This window comes from Ascidia mentula, chromosome 8 (assembly GCF_947561715.1).
Source record: "Ascidia mentula chromosome 8, kaAscMent1.1, whole genome shotgun sequence".
Lineage (NCBI taxonomy): Eukaryota > Metazoa > Chordata > Ascidiacea > Phlebobranchia > Ascidiidae > Ascidia > Ascidia mentula.
Window position 1 is genome coordinate 17,340,494 of NC_138573.1, and position 24,677 is coordinate 17,365,170.

Sequence of the window (24,677 nt, forward strand, 5' to 3'; positions counted from 1 at the left end):
GCAATACGCAATACATATTTTGCATTAAATATGCATTATAATAGGTGTGTATGATGGCATATTGTGTGTGTAGGTCAATGTGCGAGCATTGTGATAATTGATGCAAGTGTGTCCTAGCCATTGACAGTTCATAACCAATTTGTCCCACGCACACCTGAAACACCGTGCTGTATCACTAATAATTCCGTACTTGATGGAAAAATAAGCACATTTGGATGCGAAAACTATGCAATAAGCACGGTATTGTAATCCTGGTTATGGCTCATAAAGCGGTGTAATCGTACTGCGATATCAAGGCCCAACGCGCTATCGAACAGACTTAAAATATTTGGCGGGAAGTAATTTCCATGATTCTTTTTCTGCTCGAAAGTATCTGCTATTACCACTGTTGATTTTATTTTTATATATGTATTAATTTTAATAATAGTCAAGCATTATATTCAGCTATGTTCACAGAACTTTGTTAGACAAGAACAAAATATCTTTGAAAATGTTCATCACCCCATGTGAGATGTCATGCTTCGTTTCGCGCATGTGTGCATTTATACAAATACAAGTCAAAGAACAGAAGTCTGGGCGCAAATACGCAAATAAATGTAACACATGTGAAACGCACATACAAAGCGTAAAACAATCTGTAACATAAGCAGCGGCTGTGTGGCTCACTCGACAACATCGAGCTTCTGAAGTTCTGTCTCTGCATGGATTGGATTATGCTGACTGTTGGATTTGGTTGCACTTCCGATGAGGCATTTGGAAAAAAACCCTTAACATTGGACAATAGGTTGTTTTGTAAAAAGTGTACATTAAATAAATGGATAATATGGTTAGTAACATATGAAGTACTTTTGATGTTTCTTACGTTCTAAAGTTTAGTGCCTCTTTTACAGTTTCTGGCAGCGACTCGCCCTTCGTTTCTGGCAGAACTAAAAATGTCAACAATCCAGAAAACACTGCAAGAGCACCGATAAGCAGGTAAGGACCAAAGAAACCATGCTGTTTTACTGCAGAAACAACAAGATAGTTAAAAGTAGTGTATAAAATAGTTGTTTTGGAGTGGATATTTTTTGTCGTAATATAAGTAATGTTAATCAGGAGCTAGATTTTGGTTCACCTGCATGAACGAAGTAGGGTGACAATATTCCTCCAAGGCCACTAACTATTGTCCCAACACTCATCAGACTGTTTCTTGTCAATGTAGGAGCCACTTCAGTGGTATGAATATACAGTATGTAAAACACTGCGAGGTTGCACATTTTTCCAAAGAGAGATGCAGCAAGTGTAAATGTGGCCATTGCTATTCATTTTTTAAAAATGTATGAAAAGATAATCTATGTAAGTACATTAAAAATGTAAATAATTGTTACGTGTTTTTTATTATTTTCAAAAATTGACAAGATGAAAACATGTCAGTTTTAGTTTCAGTATATATGTAGTGTATTGTAGCATATGTTTTTTTACAGAAGAACATTATTTTTGTTGACAGTTTAAAAGCATTATTTACCATTTCTGGATAAGCCAATCGATAGACAAGATAAACCAGTCATAATCATTAAACCTCCATGTGACAATGGCCTGCTAACATATTGCACAGCAAGATATGCTATCACCTCTCCTGGTAATTCAATTGCACCAAGCAGGACAGCATTGATGTACATGTTTCCACTGAGTGCCTGCACACTCATGGAGAAGCCAGTGTAAATAACATTAACTGTGAAGCTGTTACAAGGTTGGAGGTTGTTATCATGAAGTCATGGCAAATGGTAACTTACAAAGAAAGGCATGAGGCAAACACAATAGAAACCATGCGACAGCTGGTGACAATTTCTTTGAGCTGTTTAGTTTGGGAATCTGCTGCTTTTCGTTTGCTCTTCTTTAATTATTTTAGTCATTTCAATCTGAAAAGTCAATAGTTTTGTCGAAGTAAATCATGAAAAGGCACTAATTTACCATTTAAGATAAATGGAAAATAGTATTTACCTTTAACAGTGGTAATTGTGCCACATTTTTGTTGCACTTTGCTATGCTTCTAAGAATCTTTTCTGCTTCAGTGTACCTTCTCTTTGCTATTAACCATCTTGGTGATTCTGGCATCAGCCTCAATCAAAACACAAATAAGTTTGTTTTTTGAATATTCCTGTACGGATCTGTAATTAGAATACTGCCTACTTTGAAATAGTCTTAACAATTAGGCTACTTTTCTGTTGCTTCAGAGACTCCCGATGATTGTAAAAAAACTGTCAATGGTTGTTTCATTTATGTCTGGGAGTTAGTACTTACCAATACAGTGGAATGTATAGAAATCCAATGAGACCATTCACTCGCAGCAACCATCTCCAGTCAGGTAACAAGAAAACTAAACCAGGTGCAATAATGTAGCCCAATGAAAATGCAATGTATGAGCTGATCGAGATAAAATTTCGCTTTTCCGGTGTAGTGCATTCCGCCCCTAGAGCAAACCAAATCGGGGTTTACTGTTTCCTGCCACAAATCTACAAAATATGGTAAATAATTATACCAAGTATAAATGCTGATATGTAGTTGGCCATTTGTGAAAAGCCTGTGAGGAACATAAGAATTCCATATACTGCTGCACCATTTGAAAAACTACATAGAAATGTCACCACAAACTGAGCTAAAGTGAACACAAGAAAAACAGGTCTGCGACCAAACCTAAAAAAGTACAATTTATTTAAGTTTTTCATTTTATACTTGCAATTTTACAAAACCTTGTTGTGTTATTAGCTTTAAAAGTGTTTATGTTTACTTACCAAAAGCAATAAACCATACTATTGTAAAATATATTTTTTTTAAAGATATATTTATTTTTAGTGTTTGTGACGTTGCTCCACTGACCTGTCGGACATTGGTCCTGTTATTGTGGAGGAAAGCATTCCAAACATGAAAAGTGATGACATGAGTGGAACATACCATGATTTATCACAAAGATATTTAAACTGTAAACATTTGTATGTATGATAAGTCCATTATTGGTGCACAGATGAATCATAAATTTATTTGATTTTAGTAAATTTTATGTGTGCAACTATTATCATACTTATACCTCCATCATAGGTGAATGGATTCCAAATGGGTTGTCGTAATCCCAACCACTTGGACAGTCAATCACAGACAAGTTAGAGGCATCTGTGATTGAAAATATTTTTACAGGTATTTTGTGTGTGTTAATATGCTAATTATTATTGGTCCAATGTTTTGAACACTGTTGTGCTCATCATCAGTGCTGTGAAATCAAAGAGTTCATAGCACTTTATGTGTATTGTTATCAAACAAGCTACGTTTATTTCACATCAGTTTGGGATTATGTAGATTTACCTGATGAGGTCAAGTTTTCTAGGTTATCAACAGAAATGTTGTAGATTGTGCAATGACTTGTTGAGTTCGGCTCTTCACCGGGAGGATACAGAAGGGAGAGGTAAGATGAATTTATCGACGATGTCTAAAAATTTCTAGTGGCTTTTACCAAAGATTTAGCATTAAATAGGTATTTTTACATAAAACTTGTTATTTTAGCATGCATTGGTTGGTATTAGACAACAACATACGTTCAGTTTTTCTTCAATGTGTTGTAGCGAACATTTATGTTCGGGTACGTAGTGAAGGAATACGATAGCTGTGAAGAGAAGAGCGTTTGGAATGGCGCTCATAAAAACAACAACGAAAAGTTGGATTTGATATCGCCCAAACGAACCAACCACCTCCAACGCGTCGTCGTAAGTCATAATTACTTCCCGAGATCAAATTACAACTTCTTGGTTTTGCAACTGGTTATAAATCATTTCATATTTCTTAACTTCAGTAAATGCGTTTTAAGCCTATTCTTGGTTTTGAAATAAATCTAGGCATTTAGATTTTTTTAAAAACGTTGTAACTTTAAGCGTCAATATTATGATGTATGTGAGAAACAGCCACAGTAATCAAGGTACCACAAAGTGGATATTTGTGTGTCTGCTAGTATAAAAGCTACAGTCACCAGCTGCACTGATGAGACCTGATAGGTCGAAACAGTGTGCACACCCTGTCAAAAGCTCTCAGAACTGACTGAATAAACAAAGTGAACGAACTAAACTAACGAAACTGAATTACAACACGTGATGCGGTGAACACTAGAGTTTATAACATGCAACTAATATAAAACTCCAATAAACTTTAACTTGTTAAAGCACGTCAATATTTTTCTTCCTTTAACGTCAAGGGAGTGTGACGTCGTTATTTTACCCGTGGGCGCCGCACAGTTTTTACACAAACCCAAAGACAAATGTACATTCTTGTCAATCTAAAAATCAACAGTCGAAACTTAATACGGGCTACACAACGTTTAAACTGAAACGTTGCATGTATTTGGATGGCATTGTTGTGCTATAACCCCCAAAAGTGCGCACAGCCATGTACCATCTTTACGTAGAAATTTTTTTATTTAACGGGGTTGTTCCGCTTGATCGACGAAGCGTAGCCGTCCCCTCGTACCTGGTCTTATATGTACACAAAAACCTAATATTTGAGTTGGAACTCCTTGTTAACTTGCGTTTAACACGCTGTGACTATACAGGTTTATATAAACGAGCAACACATATTTTACCTACATTTACCATTGCATTTGCACGTAAGATATTCGTCTGTTGTAACACCATGTAAATCAAACCTATATTCTGTCACCAGCTGGCCATTGCTGACTACATCTGTAGAATTAAGTCGATTAACCATTTTCCCAAAATAATAGGCTAAATAGGTCCATTGCATAACATGTATTCAGTAAACTCCAAGAAAATACTGGCAGACGATCAGCGTCGGTATAACCTTTTATTACAACCAGGTCTTGTGTAACACAACTATTTCACTTACAATTATCCCAGCTTGGCCCAACAAACACGACCAATCTACAAACAATTTCTGAGAAACTGTGCCTTCAATTGCCTTGAGCAAAAATGAAGTGAAGTGTTGCTGACGATGCAACTGCACTCGCCCAACCTTTGCTGCTGACAGGACAAGAAACTTGCGGCTAATTCTCAAGCTTGTAGCAGCGTTAAAACTGCGGGCCGCTGAACAACATGTATGTCAGGTTTGTTTACTTCCCTTCGCTTTGTCTGCGTTAGAAGTGGGTCGGCGTCAAACCCGCTCTGAATCCTGTCAACATTAGCGTTTGAACAGAGGTTAATAAATACCTTCGTAAAAAGAGTGGAATATTTTTTAAAAGTACTGTGGTTATATTGTATGGAGAGTTTTATGTCGGTGATCGGCATTGTTCCCAAGTAAACTGGTGAAATTAATAAATTTGCCCATGTGCAGGATCATTGCATGTACATATCTCTGTATTTCGTAGTGCTATTCTGTTATTCCACCACAAGGTACGATCATCATATCTTACCGACCGCCTACGTTGCCTACCTAACAAGTATTAGCAGCACGCGTTCAATTGTTTTTCACGTTGTTTTCAAGTACATATTTGCCAGCAGGACTTACTACCTACTGAAATAAATCTTTTGCCACGGAATTCAAATGTCTTCTCTTGGAGTATGTTTTATAATCTTTTGTGAATTGTAATCCGAGATAAAATACGATTAAACTAGCAATAACACAATGATTTGAAAATAAAACGGTTTGTCACGGCAACATTGAATTTCTTGTCGAATTCAGTGTATGTTCTAGCAGAGGTGTGTTTCTTTGGTGAAGTAAAAACGGCTAAAATTATTGAGTACTGCAGCGTTCAAATGGTTCGGTCGGCTGCTGTATCTGAAACTAAAGTCGACCACGATGATCCAATCCGCGGCCAGCATGTTGCCACCGACATAATTTCACATGAATGTTACTTCCTTGTTTAGTGTCTGGCATGAATATATATTTAACGCAAAATAAACATGATTTGATTTGATTTGTAGATTTATTGCGGACGACAGTAGCAACGACGACAACAATGACCACCATCTGTTTTATGTAAATACACATGGTTTTACATTTTGATTGGTTTTATATCTTGGTTATATTTCAGATATCAATATACAATAACTAGTGAGGAAACAAAAATGGAATGAAAATATAGCGAACTTCCAGGAACGAATTTCTTCTTTTCTAGTTACAGTCTCCCAATTAATTGAGCGGCCCTTCTTTCAAATGTTTCACTGTTAATTATAGCTTTGTACAAAATGATTACGCACCGTGCACGAATGTGCTATCAGTTACTCCGTTGTTTGTAAATTCTCCAAGTAAATGCCTCTATATATAGCCCTAATGACTACTCTTTTGCTTGATTGCTGTAAATGTGTGTGTTACCGCGACAAAAATATAAACAAATAGTGTTTTTGCAGTAATTTGTGAAAAAAGTTGAGACCCACTTGTTATATTTCTGATTATACTACAAAACAACGGTTTCTTTTTACCCGCTACACAATATATTGGCTTACATATCCTCGCCGCCGATTTACAAATTTTTGTCCTCTTCGCTCAGTAATAGGATTTTTCGGTCGATACGAAGAGAAAACCCTTATTTACCACTTTTCCGTTCAAATAATTTTCCGTAGACTAGAACTTTTTCTTTTATCCTGTATAACTTTTCAATTTGTCCATGTATATACTTTGTTTGTTGCTTCGTTTTGTTCAATTTATTTTATAATAGCAATATTGCATTAAATGAGTGTGTTTAGGCATTGTATAATTTTAGGATAAAAAACATAGCATCAAATCCTCGACTTGTGGAAACTTGAAAAGGAATTTTAGCAATTATAAAACTTTTGGGCCTTGTTAAGAGCATGGGCAAAAACATTTTGAATGAACATGTTACGCTTCTTAAAATAAACGCTTTCCTTGGTTCTCAGGACGCTGCATTCACGGCCAACCACAAGCCTGTTCCAGCACAACCGTTTAGATAAAATCTTGTTCATAAAACCATAAAAATTGCACCGACGAATGGCAATCTGCCCAAAACAGTCTGCCCTCCGATTTTTCTTAACGTCTCGTGTTCGTCCGGTTTTCTCTTTTCTCTCGCCAGTCATTGGCCCCAACAGTGTCACGTGAGAGGAAGGGAGCTAGCGCTACGATATCAAATCAACGTGCGGTGACTGGTGCGTTCGAGACACTTCAATAATAAATACAAAAATATAAATCAATACAAAACATTTAAATGAACAGGTGGAAGGTGAAATAACAAAAGGTGAAAAAGAACGTGGCGTAAAAGAATACGTGATTTAACGAAAGCGTGAAACTTGGAAATGAAACGCAAACAAGTGGGCAAATTCTTTTGCGCTACACACTCCCCCCTCTATGTCGAGGCACTCCCGTGCAGACTTATGGGGAATAGCGCTGAGTGGGACGGCGATTTACGCGAAGGCGACTGGCAATTCCGTTGTCATCGCGAGAGTTCGGTGCCTGCGCATTTTCTTCGCCACTTGTGTCGTGGGGTCTCCCGTAGGTGGCAATGTCCGGACTTCCTCTTCCACGGTTGGTCGCCCCTCCGTCTTGTCCGCCCCTTCACCTTGAATTTGTTTGAGGCGATTATAATGGACGACTTTTCGGTGTCCTTCTTCGTCCTCGATCTCATACGTCACGGCTGACTTGATGTCCACCACTTTGTACGGGCCTTGGAATTTCCTCGCCATCCCTGGCTTCACCGCGGGGTCTGTTAAAAGAACAAAATCGCCCACATTCAGCGGTTTGCCCCTCTTATGTCGGTCGTACTGCGACGCCATGCGCCGTCTTTGTTTCCGCAACGTTTCACGGGCCACCTCTTCAGCTAACTGGAGCCTAGCGCGTAGCCCTTCCAGTGGTTCCGGGAATGGATCGCGCTGGGCGGGAGCACCGAATAAATCTGCTGGGAGTCGTAGAGCGTGGCCATTTAACAAATAATGTGGTGACACACCTGTACTTTCATGGACACTCGCATTATAGGCAGCGACCACCGCCGACAGCGCCTCATCCCAGCACCGTTCATCGCGCTGTACGTAATTCCGTATCATGGAGAGTATTGTTCGGTTGTTGCGTTCGCACGCACCGTTTCCTTGAGGATGATACGCGGTCGTCCGGGTCTTTCGGCAGCCCATCAACCGTGCTAGCTCTTTAAATAAAATAGATTCAAAGTTTGCACCTTGATCGGAATGGATTACGTCCGGGACGCCGTGTACCGTAAACCAACGATGAAACATTGTCCCGGCTACGTCTTCTGCCCTTTGCGTCCTGAGTGGCCATGCGCGCACGTATTTAGTGAATATGTCGCATGCAACCAATACGTATTGATTACCACTGGAGGTCGCCGGAAGTGCCACCTCGACCCGCTCCATTGGTTGCATCTCCCCGGAAGGAACCAACGGAGCGCGGGGCCTTGCTGTCAACTTCTTACTTCTTTGGCAGTGGCGACAGGAACGGACATATGCCTCAACGTCGGTCCTCCAACCGGGCCAGAAGTGTCTTTCTTCGATCTTCGAACAGGTTTTTGCCATCCCAAGGTGGCCACCGCCAAGTGGTGCGTCGTGCAAAACGGACATAATCGTTTCTCTGGTGGTCTGTGGAGTGATAAGGCGGTACACACACGCGCCCGGTTGATGTAAGGAGTCACTCGTTTGATACAACAAGTTGTTTTGAACGATTAACCGCCCGAATTGCCCCCAAAGGTGTTTGGTCATCGTCGAGGCAGACCTAACAGTTCGGTAAGGTGGTCTCTTGCCAAGGTTTAACCACCTAAAAGCCGGGGAAATTTCGGGGTCGTCGTGTTGGGCTTTACTTATTTCCTCGTATGGCAGTCCAATGGAGCGACGCAAGTCTAAGGAATAAACTTCTTCTGTACCGTTGCGACGAATGTTTGTGCCGTAGGAAGTGTTGACCGGAAATGGCATCGCTTCTTCCTCTTCATTGGTCAAGCGGCTTAGTGCATCGGCGTTGCCGTGTTTTTTTCCCGGGCGAAGAATCAGTGTGAAGTCGTACTCTGCGAGGCGTTCAAACCAACGCGCAAAATCGTCGAGGTATGCCAAAGCGCCGCGCCATTCCATCCCGTTTAGAACTAGCCGCATTAATCTCTGAAAACTAGCCGCGGCATTGCACAGTCCCATGGGCATAACATTAAACTCGTAAAGTCCCATGTGCGAAGAAAAAGCGGTTTTCTCTCGGCAGTCATTCCGCATTGGAATCTGCCAATAGCCTGACTTAAGATCAAGAGTTGAGAAAAACTTCGCATGAGCCATTTCGTCTAAACTATCGTCCACCCTTGGTATCGGGTAGCTACACTTTTTCGTAAGAATGTTTATTTGCCGGTAATCCACACAAAACCTCGTCTCACCAGACTTTTTCCGAACCAGAACGACGGGACTTGACCACGGCGATTGCGAAGGGCGCACCAAACCCTGTTGCTCCATCTCCCCGACAATTTCCTCCACTTTCCTTTTGTTTCCTGGGGCCATCCGTCGTGGCGGTTGTCGGACCGGTGCATGATCACCTGTATCTATCGCGTGTTCGGCCAAGTGGGTCCGACCGAGATCCCCTGAGTAGTGTTTATCACACCACTTGCTCAACGAGTAATTAGAGGATGAAAGAGGATGAGGATGAAAGAGGATCAGGCTGAAAGAGGATGAGAATGAAAGAGGATGAGGCCAAGTTGAGCCAAGTGCGAGATCAGAGCGTTGAGCCGAGTAATCTGCTATTGTACGACTCTGTGAGCGGGAGGGGCATTGTTAATTGTTCTCTCAATCACGTCGAGGTCAACGCAAGTTCACACGTCGAACAATTAGAGTGTTACGCTTGCTTTAATTTCCCACTGCGAAATCTATTGTTGTGAAAACTGCGTTGTAACCCACGCTGGTTTTCCGAAGTGAAAAACAGCCATTGGCTAGCTAAACAAAAGTGTATAGCTGACGTGTCGAATATGGATGTGTTCGATTGACATAGGGCCACATTTGAGGTGTTTGTTTATGCTGTGAAGCGGGTAAAAATCTGCCTAAAAGTAGTGATGGTTTCGAAAGGCAGAATAAAATTTTCCTGACCGACAAACATGGATAGCAACCGTTTGAGCGCTGGAGCATTGTTACGTGGAAGATCGTCACGCTGGATGGTGGAGCAGGCAAGGCGGTACCCCTGCTTTTATCCTAGATTCGAATGTATGGCGGATGAGTCAAAGCGGTGGAGAAGCTTTCAAACGGGGTTTTGGCCATTTCATATTCGAGCGTCGCCGCTGGAGCTCGCTGAAGCCGGTTTCTATTTTACCGGGTGCGAGGACAAGATAAAATACAACGTTTGTCGTTACTGGGTTTATTGATTTTCGAACTATTGATGCTAGCGATATGTGATGTTGTAAACGTTACAGGTGAAATGATTCTACTGCGGTCGTGGACTTTTCAATTGGGAAACGAACGATTCGCCCTGGATTGAACACGCCAGACACTCACCGAGGTGTGAATTTTTGCTGAGACGTAAGGGCGCACAATTCGTTCGAATGTTTTCGGAACCGAGAACCGGGGAAGGAGAGGATGTGTACGGACCCGATTGGCAGGAGGCGGAAGCACATTACCGAGAGCAAGGGCGCGGGTTGGCTCCGGCTATGTCGGATCTGCTTCGTGAATTACTTCGCCGATTTTGATCGAAATAATCTGTTTGTGTAAATAAATATATATATGTTCGTGTGCGCGTAAACTGTCCAAAAAAAAATACACTATTTAAAAAAGAAATCGTTTTGTTCGGCTTTCAGTTTGTGTAAGTTGTGATAGGTAAGACACGCAGTCGACAAAATGGACTTCTTACGTCCGTTCACCTGTGTCGTGGCAGGACCAACGGCGTGTGGTAAAACTTACTTTGTCAAACGATTGATCAAGGAAAAATTGACTGTTCCAAATCCCGAGCGTGTGATTTGGTGTTATGCGGAATGGCGATCGGCCTACGAGGACTTGAACGATGTAGAATTTATTCGAGGGTTGGCCACCGACTTTGACGCGTCCCAGCGAACGCTTTTAATACTCGACGATCTAATGCGCGATTGTGATGAAAACGTGTCGGCTCTTTTCACAAAGGGAAGCCATCACAGAAACATCAGCGTCATCTATATTGTGCAAAACTTATTTGACAAAGGCAGATATACCCGCACGATAAATTTAAACTCGAATTATCTGATCATCTTCAAAAATCCGAGGGACGCATCTCAAATCAGTCACCTTGCAAAGCAAGTGCAACCCGGGCGCGGGCGAGTGGTTCAAGATTCATATAGAGATGCCACCAGACGCCCGCACGGTTATTTGCTTCTAGACTTTAAACAGGCAACACCTGATAAATTACGCATGCGAACCAACGTATTTCGCGGGGAAACGCAGATTGTTTACGTGTCGAAAGTGCATTGACATGTCAAAACTTGTGAACGATCAGGCACCCATTCTTGCCACACTTGCCTCCGCCAAACCCAAACTCGTTCGTTCGATCATTAATGCCGCAGATCGGAAGTTGATAAACAGTATATGTGAGTGCGCAGTTAATATCTCAAAAGGTAACCCGCCTTTGTCGCATACCGAACGAGTCAAACTGTGTAAATATAAAAAAGGAATTCGCCAGTTGGGAAAAAAGTCGGTTTCGCTAACCAGGAAACGTCGGATTATTCAATGCGGCGGCTTTCTGTCCGCCCTGCTCGGTCCCTTAATTGGGACGGTGATACCTGCCATCGGTAGACTCCTAACCGGCGGAAAGTAAAAAAAAAAAAAATGGAAAGCGTTGAAAAACTAGTCGATCCGAACATGTTGAGAAAGCCCGAAGACAAAATTGCCGCACGAGCAACCCCGGTCGAAAAAGCGTTATCTGCGCTGGACAGAGAAATGAAGGACATTTTGGACGAGTCCAAACCGGTGGAGGAAAAAGTGAAACTGTACAATCAAGCGCTTAACCGTTATCGCTTCTACAACGACAGTATTGTGAATAAACCCGTTGAGGTTACGGTTACGAGCAAAGGCGATGATTCCAACGACAAACCTGAGCGGAAAACCGAAAAAATCCTCATAGAAGAGAGGCTTATCGAGCCGACACCCAAAACGTTAAAAAACAAAGCAAAGCGACTTGTGGACATCGTTCGCAGAAGCCCCGAAATCGATTTTTCGTCAACCGGACAACTTTTGCTGGGAGGTCGGGAAATTCCGAATACACATATCGAAGACCTGATACACTCGGCTGTCCGACCGCGGCGTCTCGCCGGTAAACCGGCAGGTTGGAATGATTTCATTTCGGCGTTGGAAAAGATCAACATACCAACCACGTTACTTGGGTATAGAAAAAGCGGAGTCCAAGGCCGTGCGCAACCAGTCGCAACCACATCGCGACAAGCGAGACGTCTTACCAGACAATGGATCAATCTGTAGACCTTTCCAAAGAATACTATGTGCCAGCGCAGCGCGGTAGTTTCGGCGGTGTGGACCGTCTCGCTCGTGTTACAAATCGGAAAAGAGACGATGTTAAAGGGTGGCTGCGAAAGCAGGATACCTACACTCTGCACAAACCTCTACGTCGAAAGTTTAAACGCATGCGAGTGATCGTGGGTGGTATCGACGCACAATGGGAGGCGGACCTCGTGGACGTGTCCAAATTAAGCTCGCACAACAACGGTTTTAAGTACCTGCTAACAGTGATTGATGTTTTTTCAAAATTCGCTTGGGTCGTTGCAATAAAAACAAAAACAGGTGCATCTCTTGTACGCGCGTTTGAATCCGTCTTTAAAGACACGTCTCGTCGTCCTAAAAAACTACACACAGACCGCGGCAAGGAGTTTGTCAATAAACAATTTCAAGATTGGTTACGAAAGCATAAAATCGGTTTTTTTACGACCTACAACGATGAGACAAAGGCCTCTGTCGTAGAACGGTTTAATCGAACTTTGAAACAGCGCATGTGGCAGTATTTTACGCACAAGGCCAAACCGAAGTACGTCAATGTGCTGAACGACTTTGTGGAGAGCTATAACAATTCATATCACCGGAGTATTCGAACGAGTCCCTCGTCGGTGAACGCCTCAAACCAGGAGGTTATTTGGGCGAATTTGTACGGAGACCCGCCGCGACCGTCCAAGACGTGGAAGTTTGCGGTTGGCAGTCCGGTGCGAATCGCTATCCGTCGCGTAACTTTCAAAAAAGGTTACTGGCCAAACTGGTCAGACGAGATTTTCTTTGTCAACGCTCGACGCCGGACCAACCCCCACACCTACACGCTGAACGACTATAACGGCGAGGTTATCGGCGGTTCCTTTTACGAGCAAGAATTGCAACACGTGGAAAAGGATCTTTTCACCGTCGAGAAGGTGTTGGGCAAACGAAAAAGGCGGGGCGTCAACGAGCTGCTTATAAAATGGACAAATTACCCTGAAAGTTTCAATTCCTGGGTCAACGCGAAGGAAGTGGTACGATTGCCCACGACGACGACGACGACGACGACGACGAAGTAACGTCTACATGTCACCCCCCAGAAAAAGCGATTGGATTTGGTGCGGTCGCATATTGCCACGCGAAGAATTTGTATTTTTTTCGCAAGTATTGCTGGTGTTTACAGTGGTAATTTCGAGTCTCGTCAATTTAACTTTGGGCCATCCGAATCAAAATCTGTGGACCGCGCTCCTCGCAAGTGGAGTCGGGTATCTATTACCGCACCCGACGCTCCGAAACAAACAGCATGTACTTAACGTTGCCGAGCAACAGCAGCTTCCAATATTACCCCCAAAACACGACGGCGAATTACACGACCCAGCTTCCACAAGCGATCCACCTCGATCAGGGGCGGTGGGAAGTGGCGTTGAGCGAGATCCAGTACCCCCACTCGTGGAAGAACGTTAACTTTGACGAAATGTGGTTCGTGATAAAGTTAACCGGGAGCAAAGAAGAAATTGTTACCTTTGTCCTGCCCGACGGTCATTACAAGTCCGCAAAGGAAATTGTGCAGGGAATGAAGCGGATCATCAGAATCCAAGGTCCCAAACGCTTCAAGCGACGTCTCCGCGACTTGGACAACGACGCATTTTCACCCGACGGTGGAACTATAAAAAATATTGTCAACTTCGACGTTGTGACACGTTACACGACTGTTAATATTCCGGAAGGGTGCCAGATAAACCTCTAACCTGATTTATGGCGCCTGTTAGGCTATCAAACGACCCCGCCTCCAACGCTCGATGCGGGCACACACAGGAGCGATCAGCGATCCGCGCTTGATAATTACACGTTTTCGTCGATATTCGTCTATTGCGATATTGTTGAACCGCGTGTTGTGGGTGATGTTTTGGTCCCTCTGCTCGACACTGTACCTGTGCACGGAGAAACGGGCGATACGGTGTTAAAAAGATACAACAGACTATCCTATTTGACAGTAAGGGGCAACACGTTCCGGAGTATACAACTCAGTTTGCGAAACGAATTTGGCGCTGTGATTCCCTTCGAAAGTGGCCGCGTGATAATAACCCTTCACTTTCGAAAGAAACCATTACAATTCGAGTGAAATGCAGCAACGACAGTGTGGCGCGCCTTATTGCGTTCAAGATGATATACACGATTTTGAACGTTATTACGTCACGCAGGCAGGTGGTGGAATGCCGTATTTTGCCGGGTCTCACTCTCAGCGAGGACACGGACTAGGTTCTATTTTCGCCTCTCTCGGTAAAGCGGTATTACCTTTGTTAAAAAGTGGAGCCAAACACGTTGGGAAGCAAATAGTTCGGTCCGGTGCGCAATTCGCGGGCGACGTGCTCGCCGGACAGTCACCTCGGGAGGCTGCTATAAAACGCAGCAGAGAAGCGGGTGCATCTTTATTGCATTCCGCACAGAGGTCCTTTCAACAACCACCCGGCGAACCTGCGAGAAAACGTAGCAAAACAGTCAGAAAAAAAAGCGTCCGACGACGAGGAGACGAAAAAAGACGGACATATTTTCTTGAACATGGGCAGTCGTCTCACAAACCGCCATTCCGGAAAATGCGCCTTTTTGCTGTCAAACCAACTCAGGTCAGCGTAGAACAATCCACCTGGGTTGAGTTCGCACCGCTGTCGACACTGACAGACAGCGGTCCGATCGAATTTAACGTCGCGGGTTCCGGAGAACATTGCATAGATTTGTCGAACACCATGCTCTTGTGCACGGCGCGCATAACCAAGGCCGACGGGACGAATTTGGACGCCGACACGGCGGTGGCGCCTTGCAACTATTGGATACACGCTCTTTTTAATCAGGTCGATTTGAGTTTAAACAACAAACTCGTCACGACGGCCAGCAACACCTATTCCTACAGAGCTTACATTGAGGCGTTGCTTAATTTCGGCAGCGACGCGAAAACTTCACAATTGACGGCCGCCCTTTGGCACCGTGATACGCCGGACCACTTCGAGACGCTGGCGGGGCGAAACACCGGTTTTTCGGCCAGACGCGTTCGCGCGAGTGAGAGTAGGGACGTTGAAATGTTGGGTAAACTCCATCTCGACATGGTGTTTCAACCGCGATTTTTAATGAACGGGGTCGACGTCAAGATTCGATTGATCAGAAGCCAAGACGCGTTTTCCATTATGGCGGCGGCCGGTTCCGATTACAAAACAAACTTGCGCGACGTCCGCCTGTTTATTCGCAAAGTTAAACCGACCGCACCGGTTATGTACGGTCACCTCAAGGCGCTAGAGAAAACGACGGCGCTTTATCCGATTACGCGCACCGCCGTTCAGGTGTATTCGGTTCCGGCTGGGAATCTTTCCACCAGGCACGATACGTTTCTCAGCGGACAAATTCCGAGACGCGTCGCAATCGCCTTTGTGGATAACAGCGCTTTCAACGGTAGCTACGAAAGAAACCCGTTTCACTTCAAACATCTCGATCTGAAATATTTGGCTTTGCACCACGACGGCAAACTCATCCCGGGCAAGGCCCTGATGCCGAATTTCACGACGAGGAATTACGCGCAAAGTTACCTGACTCTATTTACGGGACTCGGCAGTTTCTTTGAGGACAGGGGCAACACCATATCTCTTGCCGATTACGGTCGCGGTTACACACTCTATTGTTTCGATTTGACACCCGATCAAGCCGATTTATCGTCTTTCGAATTGGTCAAACACGGGAATCTACGTTTGGAGGCGCACTTTGGGACCGCGCTTCCTAATTCCATAAATATTTTGGTGTACACAGAGTACGAAAACATCGTGGAGATCGATAAGTTCAAGAACGTTATTTTCGACTACACTGTTAAAAAAATTTACTGGAAAAACTCCTGGCAGCAATTTTACGGACCAGTCCGTAACTTTTACGGTAAAAGACCGTTTGCGTTACTGCAAAAAGACACGTTACAATTACTGACACCGTCACTGTAAATAAATTACTAAAGACCACTAAATTCTACTGTGTTATAGGCCGCATATCAGTATTAAATCCCAAAAATCTAGTTTTGAAGGCTATCACCATTAATACCCATACTGAGTGATTTGCTTTTTTGCCAACAACAATTCCTGTGGTCAGTGACCCATGAAGATCTACTGGTACTATTCATAGAGAAAAAAAATTGATTGCAGCTGCATCCGCCAAAACACAGCAAGGATCTGAGGAGCCTCCAGGAGGATCTTTTGTCCTATAGGATAGCAAAAACAGTCCCAGGGGGCAACCAAAGCAACTTTCCTGTGACAATTTTTTTTGCCATTGCGTAGAAAAGGGTTAGGGCCAACATTAAATTGCAAATTGGATGAGGTTTTTGTGATTCATTTTTTCGCAAAACCATCTTACATTTTTTTGCAGCCAATTTAGCTAAAATAATGACTAATCGGGGGCCTAAAAGACCCCTAGGTGGTGCTTTAAGCAACTATCTTGCAACTAATTTTCACCTTACTGCGTAGCCAAGAGGCGGGCCTAACATAAAATCACAAATTAAGGTATACTTCTGTGATTCAATTTTGAGCTACATCCCCTTGAACATTTTGGTGGTTTTTCAATTAAACTTTTCACAGCACCCTGCACCAAACGTCTGACTGACTGAGAAGAGCAAAAAATGCACTAAAACTGCACTAAACACGCTGAAAATCGCCCTGGCTACACCACGTGACTTCTTGCTCATTCAACCAGAAAATTGACCCCAACGCATCACCGGTTGCCTTGTGACGGAACTGAGACTATCTATGACGCAGGAGTACAAGACGGGCATTCCCCGCGGGCAAAACTATTTTAATATAATTACTGATATGCGGTCTTAAATAGTGGCGCACCCGCCCAGAATCGCAATTGTTCTGTGAAGTCCAATACATGAGCCATTCAACTATTACATTGTGAAGTTTCACACCTGTTTGATCATCGGATCCAGAGTTGTAGCTGTTTTACTAATATCACTAGACATCAGAAAATGGCCTTGTCAACAGAGTTACCGCCAAGACAACTGATAGGCAGAGGATGATGCTTCAAGCCCCAAACCGGTCACATAGAATGGAACCAAATATCACGAAGCAGTCATGCAACAATTATCTGCATGTCCAATACTTAATTACATGACACAGGTGTTAATTAATCAACATCCAAAGGCCAATTAGGGGGCATGCATTGTGGCAGGAAATTATGAACATTTCAACACCATGAAAATTACATGAGAATTGTGTTATTAACTTGCATACAAGACCATGCAATGCATTTATTTGCTTAAAATCAATTGATAAACCAAACTAGGAGCTACTTTATTGGTAAAATAGTAGCACATACCCAGAATATGTTGAAAATTGCTTCGGTTTCAATGGCGTGAGCAGTGAATCTGTTCGGATGAAGCACCATTCATATGGTGATGGACCACTTCTCTCTGGGGTAATAAATATAGCTCAGAGTTAAATAAGTAATTTAGTTAATTAATTATGACAACGTAAAGTGTAGTAACATTTGATTTGAGCAATTGCAAGCGTTATTATTAAGCCAAATTGATATTGGGAAAAAGACAGCTTATGCAAAAATGCCATGATAAATGAAGAAAAATCATCAAAGCTCTGTGGTAAAATCAACCCGGAATGTGTTGTGGACCGTTCATGCATAGAATTCATGCTCTTAAACCAATTTTTTGGGCCATTTAAATGCCTGTGATTGAAGGACTGGCCACACATATTCATGCACATAAAGCACTGGAAAAATGTTTTTTTGTCACTAGGTGGCAATAAGTGACTGGAGATGCTTGAAAACCTTTCCATGTTCCTCGAAATACATAAACTTACGAATTTAAGCTTAAATTTGACACACATTGCGCAGTTTACAAAATGGCTAATTTCCCTTAAGGCCGCATATCAGTATTAAATCCCAAAAATCTAGTTTTGAAGGCTATCACCATTAATACCCATACTGAGTGATTTGCTTTTTTGCCAACAACAATTCCTGTGGTCAGTGACCCATGAAGATCTACTGGTACTATTCATAGAGAAAAAAAATTGATTGCAGCTGCATCCGCCAAAACACAGCAAGGATCTGAGGAGCCTCCAGGAGGATCTTTTGTCCTATAGGATAGCAAAAACAGTCCCAGGGGGCAACCAAAGCAACTTTCCTGTGACAATTTTTTTTGCCATTGCGTAGAAAAGGGTTAGGGCCAACATTAAATTGCAAATTGGATGAGGTTTTTGTGATTCATTTTTTCGCAAAACCATCTTACATTTTTTTGCAGCCAATTTAGCTAAAATAATGACTAATCGGGGGCCTAAAAGACCCCTAGGTGGTGCTTTAAGCAACTATCTTGCAACTAATTTTCACCTTACTGCGTAGCCAAGAGGCGGGCCTAACATAAAATCACAAATTAAGGTATACTTCTGTGATTCAATTTTGAGCTACATCCCCTTGAACATTTTGGTGGTTTTTCAATTAAACTTTTCACAGCACCCTGCACCAAACGTCTGACTGACTGAGAAGAGCAAAAAATGCACTAAAACTGCACTAAACACGCTGAAAATCGCCCTGGCTACACCACGTGACTTCTTGCTCATTCAACCAGAAAATTGACCCCAACGCATCACCGGTTGCCTTGTGACGGAACTGAGACTATCTATGACGCAGGAGTACAAGACGGGCATTCCCCGCGGGCAAAACTATTTTAATATAATTACTGATATGCGGTCTTAAATAGTGGCGCACCCGCCCAGAATCGCAATTGTTCTGTGAAGTCCAATACATGAGCCATTCAACTATTACATTGTGAAGTTTCACACCTGTTTGATCATCGGATCCAGAGTTGTAGCTGTTTTACTAATATCACTAGACATCAGAAAATGGCCTTGTCAACAGAGTTACCGCCAAGACAACTGATAGGCAGAGGATGATGCTTCAAGCCCCAAACCGGTCACATAGAATGGAACCAAATATCACGAAGCAGTCATGCAACAATTATCTGCATGTCCAATACTTAATTACATGACACAGGTGTTAATTAATCAACATCCAAAGGCCAATTAGGGGGCATGCATTGTGGCAGGAAATTATGAACATTTCAACACCATGAAAATTACATGAGAATTGTGTTATTAACTTGCATACAAGACCATGCAATGCATTTATTTGCTTAAAATCAATTGATAAACCAAACTAGGAGCTACTTTATTGGTAAAATAGTAGCACATACCCAGAATATGTTGAAAATTGCTTCGGTTTCAATGGCGTGAGCAGTGAATCTGTTCGGATGAAGCACCATTCATATGGTGATGGACCACTTCTCTCTGGGGTAATAAATATAGCTCAGAGTTAAATAAGTAATTTAGTTAATTAATTATGACAACGTAAAGTGTAGTAACATTTGATTTGAGCAATTGCAAGCGTTATTATTAAGCCAAATTGATATTGGGAAAAAGACAGCTTATGCAAAAATGCCATGATAAATGAAGAAAAATCATCAAAGCTCTGTGGTAAAATCAACCCGGAATGTGTTGTGGACCGTTCATGCATAGAATTCATGCTCTTAAACCAATTTTTTGGGCCATTTAAATGCCTGTGATTGAAGGACTGGCCACACATATTCATGCACATAAAGCACTGGAAAAATGTTTTTTTGTCACTAGGTGGCAATAAGTGACTGGAGATGCTTGAAAACCTTTCCATGTTCCTCGAAATACATAAACTTACGAATTTAAGCTTAAATTTGACACACATTGCGCAGTTTACAAAATGGCTAATTTCCCTTAAGGCCGCATATCAGTATTAAATCCCAAAAATCTAGTTTTGAAGGCTATCACCATTAATACCCATACTGAGTGATTTGCTTTTTTGCCAACAACAATTCCTGTGGTCAGTGACCCATGAAGATCTACTGGTACTATTCATAGAGAAAAAAAATTGATTGCAGCTGCATCCGCCAAAACACAGCAAGGATCTGAGGAGCCTCCAGGAGGATCTTTTGTCCTATAGGATAGCAAAAACAGTCCCAGGGGGCAACCAAAGCAACTTTCCTGTGACAATTTTTTTTGCCATTGCGTAGAAAAGGGTTAGGGCCAACATTAAATTGCAAATTGGATGAGGTTTTTGTGATTCATTTTTTCGCAAAACCATCTTACATTTTTTTGCAGCCAATTTAGCTAAAATAATGACTAATCGGGGGCCTAAAAGACCCCTAGGTGGTGCTTTAAGCAACTATCTTGCAACTAATTTTCACCTTACTGCGTAGCCAAGAGGCGGGCCTAACATAAAATCACAAATTAAGGTATACTTCTGTGATTCAATTTTGAGCTACATCCCCTTGAACATTTTGGTGGTTTTTCAATTAAACTTTTCACAGCACCCTGCACCAAACGTCTGACTGACTGAGAAGAGCAAAAAATGCACTAAAACTGCACTAAACACGCTGAAAATCGCCCTGGCTACACCACGTGACTTCTTGCTCATTCAACCAGAAAATTGACCCCAACGCATCACCGGTTGCCTTGTGACGGAACTGAGACTATCTATGACGCAGGAGTACAAGACGGGCATTCCCCGCGGGCAAAACTATTTTAATATAATTACTGATATGCGGTCTTAAATAGTGGCGCACCCGCCCAGAATCGCAATTGTTCTGTGAAGTCCAATACATGAGCCATTCAACTATTACATTGTGAAGTTTCACACCTGTTTGATCATCGGATCCAGAGTTGTAGCTGTTTTACTAATATCACTAGACATCAGAAAATGGCCTTGTCAACAGAGTTACCGCCAAGACAACTGATAGGCAGAGGATGATGCTTCAAGCCCCAAACCGGTCACATAGAATGGAACCAAATATCACGAAGCAGTCATGCAACAATTATCTGCATGTCCAATACTTAATTACATGACACAGGTGTTAATTAATCAACATCCAAAGGCCAATTAGGGGGCATGCATTGTGGCAGGAAATTATGAACATTTCAACACCATGAAAATTACATGAGAATTGTGTTATTAACTTGCATACAAGACCATGCAATGCATTTATTTGCTTAAAATCAATTGATAAACCAAACTAGGAGCTACTTTATTGGTAAAATAGTAGCACATACCCAGAATATGTTGAAAATTGCTTCGGTTTCAATGGCGTGAGCAGTGAATCTGTTCGGATGAAGCACCATTCATATGGTGATGGACCACTTCTCTCTGGGGTAATAAATATAGCTCAGAGTTAAATAAGTAATTTAGTTAATTAATTATGACAACGTAAAGTGTAGTAACATTTGATTTGAGCAATTGCAAGCGTTATTATTAAGCCAAATTGATATTGGGAAAAAGACAGCTTATGCAAAAATGCCATGATAAATGAAGAAAAATCATCAAAGCTCTGTGGTAAAATCAACCCGGAATGTGTTGTGGACCGTTCATGCATAGAATTCATGCTCTTAAACCAATTTTTTGGGCCATTTAAATGCCTGTGATTGAAGGACTGGCCACACATATTCATGCACATAAAGCACTGGAAAAATGTTTTTTTGTCACTAGGTGGCAATAAGTGACTGGAGATGCTTGAAAACCTTTCCATGTTCCTCGAAATACATAAACTTACGAATTTAAGCTTAAATTTGACACACATTGCGCAGTTTACAAAATGGCTAATTTCCCTTAAGGCCGCATATCAGTATTAAATCCCAAAAATCTAGTTTTGAAGGCTATCACCATTAATACCCATACTGAGTGATTTGCTTTTTTGCCAACAACAATTCCTGTGGTCAGTGACCCATGAAGATCTACTGGTACTATTCATAGAGAAAAAAAATTGATTGCAGCTGCATCCGCCAAAACACAGCAAGGATCTGAGGAGCCTCCAGGAGGATCTTTTGTCCTATAGGATAGCAAAAACAGTCCCAGGGGGCAACCAAAGCAACTTTCCTGTGACAATTTTTTTTGCCATTGCGTAGAAAAGGGTTAGGGCCAACATTAAATTGCAAATTGGATGAGGTTTTTGTGATTCATTTTTTCGCAAAACCATCTTACATTTTTTTGCAGCCAATTTAGCTAAAATAATGACTAATCGGGGGCCTAAAAGACCCCTAGGTGGTGCTTTAAGCAACTATCTTGCAACTAATTTTCACCTTACTGCGTAGCCAAGAGGCGGGCCTAACATAAAATCACAAATTAAGGTATACTTCTGTGATTCAATTTTGAGCTACATCCCCTTGAACATTTTGGTGGTTTTTCAATTAAACTTTTCACAGCACCCTGCACCAAACGTCTGACTGACTGAGAAGAGCAAAAAATGCACTAAAACTGCACTAAACACGCTGAAAATCGCCCTGGCTACACCACGTGACTTCTTGCTCATTCAACCAGAAAATTGACCCCAACGCATCACCGGTTGCCTTGTGACGGAACTGAGACTATCTATGACGCAGGAGTACAAGACGGGCATTCCCCGCGGGCAAAACTATTTTAATATAATTACTGATATGCGGTCTTAAATAGTGGCGCACCCGCCCAGAATCGCAATTGTTCTGTGAAGTCCAATACATGAGCCATTCAACTATTACATTGTGAAGTTTCACACCTGTTTGATCATCGGATCCAGAGTTGTAGCTGTTTTACTAATATCACTAGACATCAGAAAATGGCCTTGTCAACAGAGTTACCGCCAAGACAACTGATAGGCAGAGGATGATGCTTCAAGCCCCAAACCGGTCACATAGAATGGAACCAAATATCACGAAGCAGTCATGCAACAATTATCTGCATGTCCAATACTTAATTACATGACACAGGTGTTAATTAATCAACATCCAAAGGCCAATTAGGGGGCATGCATTGTGGCAGGAAATTATGAACATTTCAACACCATGAAAATTACATGAGAATTGTGTTATTAACTTGCATACAAGACCATGCAATGCATTTATTTGCTTAAAATCAATTGATAAACCAAACTAGGAGCTACTTTATTGGTAAAATAGTAGCACATACCCAGAATATGTTGAAAATTGCTTCGGTTTCAATGGCGTGAGCAGTGAATCTGTTCGGATGAAGCACCATTCATATGGTGATGGACCACTTCTCTCTGGGGTAATAAATATAGCTCAGAGTTAAATAAGTAATTTAGTTAATTAATTATGACAACGTAAAGTGTAGTAACATTTGATTTGAGCAATTGCAAGCGTTATTATTAAGCCAAATTGATATTGGGAAAAAGACAGCTTATGCAAAAATGCCATGATAAATGAAGAAAAATCATCAAAGCTCTGTGGTAAAATCAACCCGGAATGTGTTGTGGACCGTTCATGCATAGAATTCATGCTCTTAAACCAATTTTTTGGGCCATTTAAATGCCTGTGATTGAAGGACTGGCCACACATATTCATGCACATAAAGCACTGGAAAAATGTTTTTTTGTCACTAGGTGGCAATAAGTGACTGGAGATGCTTGAAAACCTTTCCATGTTCCTCGAAATACATAAACTTACGAATTTAAGCTTAAATTTGACACACATTGCGCAGTTTACAAAATGGCTAATTTCCCTTAAGGCCGCATATCAGTATTAAATCCCAAAAATCTAGTTTTGAAGGCTATCACCATTAATACCCATACTGAGTGATTTGCTTTTTTGCCAACAACAATTCCTGTGGTCAGTGACCCATGAAGATCTACTGGTACTATTCATAGAGAAAAAAAATTGATTGCAGCTGCATCCGCCAAAACACAGCAAGGATCTGAGGAGCCTCCAGGAGGATCTTTTGTCCTATAGGATAGCAAAAACAGTCCCAGGGGGCAACCAAAGCAACTTTCCTGTGACAATTTTTTTTGCCATTGCGTAGAAAAGGGTTAGGGCCAACATTAAATTGCAAATTGGATGAGGTTTTTGTGATTCATTTTTTCGCAAAACCATCTTACATTTTTTTGCAGCCAATTTAGCTAAAATAATGACTAATCGGGGGCCTAAAAGACCCCTAGGTGGTGCTTTAAGCAACTATCTTGCAACTAATTTTCACCTTACTGCGTAGCCAAGAGGCGGGCCTAACATAAAATCACAAATTAAGGTATACTTCTGTGATTCAATTTTGAGCTACATCCCCTTGAACATTTTGGTGGTTTTTCAATTAAACTTTTCACAGCACCCTGCACCAAACGTCTGACTGACTGAGAAGAGCAAAAAATGCACTAAAACTGCACTAAACACGCTGAAAATCGCCCTGGCTACACCACGTGACTTCTTGCTCATTCAACCAGAAAATTGACCCCAACGCATCACCGGTTGCCTTGTGACGGAACTGAGACTATCTATGACGCAGGAGTACAAGACGGGCATTCCCCGCGGGCAAAACTAT

The 24,677-nt window shown here is 42.0% G+C and overlaps 1 protein-coding gene, 1 long non-coding RNA gene and 1 pseudogene across 3 annotated transcripts in view; 1 reads left to right on the forward strand and 2 right to left on the reverse strand.

Moving 5' to 3' along the window:
- LOC145910304 (uncharacterized) overlaps positions 1-24,677 on the reverse strand; it is a 133,752-nt gene that overhangs the window by 43,724 nt on the left and 65,351 nt on the right. The gene's annotated exons all lie outside the window — the stretch shown is intronic.
- LOC145910306 (solute carrier family 22 member 21-like) lies at positions 859-3,743 on the reverse strand (annotated as a pseudogene). The gene is made up of 11 exons (XR_014403197.1): positions 3,567-3,743; positions 3,337-3,460; positions 3,065-3,147; positions 2,857-2,957; positions 2,519-2,673; positions 2,281-2,449; positions 1,981-2,098; positions 1,773-1,898; positions 1,505-1,719; positions 1,115-1,297; positions 859-1,004 (listed from the first exon to the last, which is right to left on the reverse strand). The product of XR_014403197.1 is annotated as a solute carrier family 22 member 21-like (transcript).
- On the forward strand, positions 3,370-5,050 carry LOC145910310 (uncharacterized). The gene is made up of 3 exons (XR_014403200.1): positions 3,370-3,436; positions 3,594-3,734; positions 4,875-5,050. It is a non-coding gene; the product is annotated as an uncharacterized LOC145910310 (long non-coding RNA).